This window comes from Lutjanus erythropterus, chromosome 11 (genome assembly GCF_056507025.1).
Source record: "Lutjanus erythropterus isolate fLutEry1 chromosome 11, fLutEry1.hap2, whole genome shotgun sequence".
In the NCBI taxonomy this organism is placed as follows: domain Eukaryota; kingdom Metazoa; phylum Chordata; class Actinopteri; order Lutjaniformes; family Lutjanidae; genus Lutjanus; species Lutjanus erythropterus.
The window spans coordinates 32,490,816-32,497,682 of NC_139327.1; positions in this window are offsets into that span (position 1 = coordinate 32,490,816).

Sequence of the window (6,867 nt, forward strand, 5' to 3'; positions counted from 1 at the left end):
ATACATACATACATACATACCAAGTGTTATTTTTGCCATACAAACATACATACATACCAAGTGTTGTTTTTGCACATACATACATACATACATACCAAGTGTTGTTTTTTTCCATGCATGCATACATACATACCAAGTGTTGTTTTTCCCATGCATACATACATACATACCAAGTGTTATTTTTGCCATACATACATACATACATACATACCTACATACATACATACCAAGTGTTATTTTTGCCATCCATACATACATACCAAGTGTTGTTTTTGCCTATACATACATACCAATTGTTGTTTTTGCCCATACATGCATACATACATACATACCAAGTGTTGTTTTTGCCCATGCATACATACATACATACATACATACATACATACATACCAAGTGTTGTTTTTGCCCATGCATACATACATACATGCATACATACCAAGTGTTGTTTTTGCTCATACACACATACCAAGTGTTGTTTTTACCCATACATACATACCAAGTGTTGTTTTTACCCATACATACATTCATACCAAGTGTTGTTTTTGCCCATGCATATACACATACATACATACATACATACATACCAAGTGTTGTTTTTGCCCATGCATACATACATACATACATACATACCAAGTGTTATTTTTGCCCTACATACATACCTACATACATACATACATACCAAGCGGCTTTTTTGCCGATACATACATACATACATACATACATACATACATACCAAGTGTTATTTTTGCCATGCATACATACATACATACCAAGTGTTTTTTTTTTGCTGATACATGCATACATACATACCAAGTGTTAGTTTTGCCATCCATCCATCCATACATACCAAGTGTGTTTTTTGCTGATACATGCATACATACATACCAAGTGTTAGTTTTGCCATCCATCCATACATACATACCAAGTGTTGTTTTTACCTATACATGCATACATACATACAAAAATACATACATACATACATACCAAGTGTTGTTTTTGCTCATACATAAATACATACATACATACATACATACATACATACATACATACATACATACCAAGTGTTATTTTTACCCATACATACATACATACCAAGTGTTGTTTTTGCCCATGCATACATACATACATACATACATACCAACTGTTGTTTTTACCCACGCATACATACATATATACATACCAAGTGTTGTTTTTGCTCATACATACATACCAAGTGTTATTTTTGCCATACATACATACATACCAAGTGTTGTTTTTTACCCATACATACATACCAAGTGTTGTTTTTACCCATACATACATTCATACCAAGTGTTGTTTTTGCCCATGCATACACACATACATACATACATACATACATACATACATACATACGTACATACATACATACATACATACCAAGTGTTGTTTTTGCCCATACATGCATGCATGCATACATACATACATACATACATACATACATACATACCAAGTGTTGTTTTTGCCCATGCATACATACATACATACATACATACATACCAACTGTTGTTGCTCCACTTCTTCTCACAGTCCTTACGGATCTCCTCCAGTTTTCTTGACAAAGCCTAAATGAAAGATAAATGAGATGTATTGCAGTGTGACATTTCAAAACCAGTAAGTATTAAGTATCCTATGCATTTTACTGTAATTGTAACATACCAGGTGTTGTTTTTGCTCATAAATACATACACACATACATACCAAGTATTATTTTTGCCATACATACATACCAAGTATTGTTTTTATCCATACATACATACCAAGTGTTATTTTTGCCCATACATACATACATACATACATACATACATACATACATACGTACATACATACATACATACCAAGTGTTGTTTTTGCCCATACATGCATGCATGCATGCATACATACATACATACATACATACATACCAAGTGTTGTTTTTTGCCCATGCATACATACATACATACATACATACCAAGTGTTGTTTTTACCCATACATACATACATACATAACAAGTGGTTTTTTTGCCCATACATACATACCAAGTGTTGTTTTTACCCATACATACATACCAAGTGTTGTTTTTGCTCATACATACATACACACACATACTTACATACATACCTACATACATACCAAGTGTTGTTTTTGCTAATACATACATACACACACATACTTACATACATACATACATACTTAGATACATACATACATACATACCAAGTATTGTTTTACTCATACATACATACATACCAAGTGTTGTTTTTGCCCATGCATACATACATACATACATACATGCCAAGTGTTGTTTTTACCCATACATACATACGTACATACATACATACATACCAAGTGTTGTTTTTACCCATACATACATACATACCAAGTGTTGTTTTTGCCCATACATACATACATACATACATACATACATACATACATACCAAGTGTTGTTTTTGCCCATACATACATACATACATACCAAGTGTTGTTTTTGCCCATACATACATACATACATACATACATACTTACATACATACATACATACATACATACCAAGTGTTATTTTTGCCATACATACATACCAAGTGTTGTTTTTGCCCATATATACATACTTACATACATACATACCAAGTGTTGTTTTTACCCATACATACATACCAAGTGTTGTTTTTGCTCATATATACATACATACTTACATACATACATACATACATACATACATACCAAGTGTTATTTTTGCCATACATACATACCAAGTGTTGTTTTTGCCCATATATACATACATACTTACATACATACCAAGTGTTGTTTTTGCTCATACATACATACCTACATACCAAGTGTTATTTTTGCTATACATACATACCAAGTGTTGTTTTTGCTCATACATGCATGCATACATACATACATACGAAGTGTTGTTTTTGCTCATACATATATACATGCATACATACCAAGTGTTGTTTTTGCCCATACATACATACATACATACATACATGCATGCATGCATACATACATACATACATACATACATACATACATACATACATACATACATACATACATACCAACTGTTGTTGCTCCACTTCTTCTCACAGTCCTTACGGATCTCCTCTAGTTTTCTTGACAAAGCCTAAATGAAAGATAAATGAGATGTATTGCAGTGTGACATTTCAAAACCAGTAAGTATTAAGTATCCTATGCATTTTACTGTAATTGTAACATACCAGGTGTTGTTTTTGCTCATAAATACATACACACATACATACATATATACATACCAAGTGTTGTTTTTGCTCATACATACATACTTACATATATACCTACATACATACATACCAAGTATTATTTTTGCCATACATACATACCAAGTATTGTTTTTATCCATACATACATACCAAGTGTTATTTTTGCCCATACATACATACATACATACATACATACATACCAAGTGTTGTTTTTGCCCATGCATACATGCATACATACCAAGTGTTGTTTTTGCCCATGCATACATACATACATACATACATACCAAGTGTTATTTTTTCTGATACATACATACATACCAAGTGTTGTTTTTACCCATACATACATTCATACCAAGTGTTGTTTTTGCCCATGCATACATACATACATACCAAGTGTTGTTTTTACCCATACATACATACCAAGTGTTGTTTTTGCCCATACATGCATGCATACATACATACATACCAAGTGTTGTTTTTGCCCATACATACATATATACATACATACATACATACATACCAAGTGTTGTTTTTGCTCATACATACATATATACATACATACATACATACATGCCAAGTCTTGTTTTTGCCCATGCATACATACCAAGTGTTGTTTTTGCTCATACATACATACATACATACATACCAAGTGTTGTTTTTGCTCATACATACATACCAAGTGTTATTTTTGCCATACATACATACCAAGTGTTGTTTTTGCCCAAACATACATACATACATACCAAGTGTTGTTTTTGCCCAAACATACATACATACATACCAAGTGTTGTTTTTGCCCAAACATACATACATACATACTTACATACATACCAAGTGTTGTTTTTGCTCATACATACATACATACATACATACCAAGTGTTATTTTTGCCCAAACATACATACATACATACATCAGTGTTTCCTCTAGGATTTTTTTCAGCAGCGGGGGCAGGCGTTCCGTTTCTCTTCTTAGAGAAATATTTAAATAAACTCATCTGAAAAATGCAGTCAGTTGTTACATAATGGTGTCTAGATATTAACGTTAGGCTAATACTATCAATTAGTTTACTCACGTTAACGACACTGAGTTGGCACCGGGCCAAATTAACTTAAACTACCGATAAGTTACGTAACGTTAGCTGGTCATCAACATATTGTGAACGTCTGTTTAACTTGTAAAATCTATGTCGAGTTATCTCAAGCTAATAACTTATGTCTACCTCCGGCCGGCAATTCGCTGCTTTATTGTTTATTTGTAATTCGGGAATTCGCTCCTCTGACTCTGCCCTGTCGCCTAGGTGCTTGACGACCGCGCCCCCCAAACAACGCTAGCATCATGCAAATGAGCACGCGCAAGTATATTTCCATACTGAGCAAGATAGTTATCTGCAGTTTACCTTAGTGCTCGCAAGTACCCGACAGGAGTCTGTTTTGAAGGTGGAGAGATGCGGCGGTGGTGTATTTGCGTCAACAATAAAAAAAAAAAAAAAGAAATTTGAAGGAGTGGCAGCTAGGATTTAGGAGTGGCGGGCCGCCACCCCTGAATGAATGTAGAGGAAACACTGCATGCATACATACATACATACGTACCAAGTGTTGTTTTTGTCCAAACATACATACACACACACATACATACATACCAAGTGTTGTTTTTGCTGATACATACATACATGCATACATACATACTTTAATTACAGTTGTGCCAAACATGATCATCTGCCAAGACTGATTTCCTTTGCACACAGAAGCAGTTCGCCTTAGTGGCCTTGTGCCAATAGCCCTTTCTGGCAGAAATCTTGCTATTATCACCAAAAATATGATTTGTTTCCCCCCTCTAAACCTACACAAGAAGGGCTTTTAAAATGTTAAAAAGAGATCGGATTGTTATAATTTACACAGCAATTTACACAGAGCAGGTATAATAATGCAGAGGATAAGCAAGAATATACAACCAAACATAAACAACAGGACATGACGTCATGTTTATTGCAGGTTACGACTGTCTGATCCAGATAAATACAGCTGTTATGATATATGTGTAGAGACTGGGTGATTCAGTTTTTGGCGGAATAACGTTATCACTTTTTGGCACGACATAAGTCAGCATCAGCACCTACAGTCCCAAAATGTTTTCCAGTAGTAGTTGTACAGTACAGTAGTAGCACGAGTAGCAGTACTGACAGGTTACTGACGTGTTAGCAAGCTAACAAACCTTAACTTCAGCTTAATGGATTTCTGTGTATTTCGGCAAACGTTAGCGGTTCGTCTTCGTACCTGCAGGCGTTTCTTTAAGTTGGACATAGAGTCCCTGAATGATGACAGTACTTTGACAGCTGGGAGACATAATGTGACGTTGTTCCCCTTTATTTAAACTCAAAATGATGCCGGAGTTTCCATCCAGTAAAAGCATTTCTCTCCCCAGCAATGGCCAAAATGGTGATAGCTTACATTATGTTTACACACGGATCGAGGCTACGCGGTGGTCGTTTCACGTGTTGATTTGTTGCGTCATATAGTGTCTAACATGTGCGTACTGTGCATGTGTCTGCTGCATTGTAGTATATCCCGTTTGACTTCAAAATGTAATCCTGCTATGTAACCCCCGTTTTTATCAAATATACCGGTTAGTCTGATTATTTATTTTTTTCGGTACTGTAACGGACTACCGTTACCTATTTTGTATCTTTTACGTAACGCCATTACATGTAACCTGTTACTCCCCAAGCCTGATTACAACAGACCTGACTAAACAAAAAAAAAAAAAAAAAGTGACATGAAATACAGCTACCAGCATCTAACTTACTATTCTGTTTAGTTAACTGGCTTCATATGAGGCTTAATGTTAACACAGATTTGCTTAACTCTCCCTCAATATTATACTCCAGCGCGTGAACACACAACAGATGCTACCCGTATTAGCCGCGATGCTAACGCTAGGATGAAACGGCTAAATACACAGTAAAGCAGCATAAACAGGACAAAACTCACCACTCCAATGCTTGAAGTTGGGCCACAGACAGTCGGTACTGATGCATCCTTGAGCTTCAGGTTTGAAATGAGTCCTGCTTCGTCCTGACCCTGGTTGAGGAAGCTAACCCAGGTAAAATGGCTAGCACGCACACATACACTCAATATGGAGTGTTGTTGGACATTTCCCTCAAAAATAAAATAAATCCACTGGGTCTTCTCTGGGTCAGATGAGGAGAATAGATGAAGACTTCTGTGCTCGTTCCTTCAGCCAACAACAGAGCAGTTCCTGTGTTTAGCACGAAATGTAGACATGTTTGTTTGTTTAGTCGAGCAGCGTTAGCAAGGAAAAAACATGGCGACCGCCAGGTGGACTCACAGGGACACAGTGGGCGGCACAGACACGGAGCAGGGGGGAGTGTCAACTGCCTGGAGGAGGCGTTTCTCCTTTTGACGTCACATGGGGGCAGGCAAAACTGAAGGAGGCGTTTTGGCCTGACTTTTAAAGTTACAGAAACAGCCTGTTTCAAAGAGGCTGAAATAGAGGCATATAGAGGCACACTGAACTGCATGATCCGAGTGGTGTTTTAAGAAAGAAACTTTAAAAGGCATGTTTTGAGGATCTCTGATACATAAAAACTTATCAGAAAGGGGCAA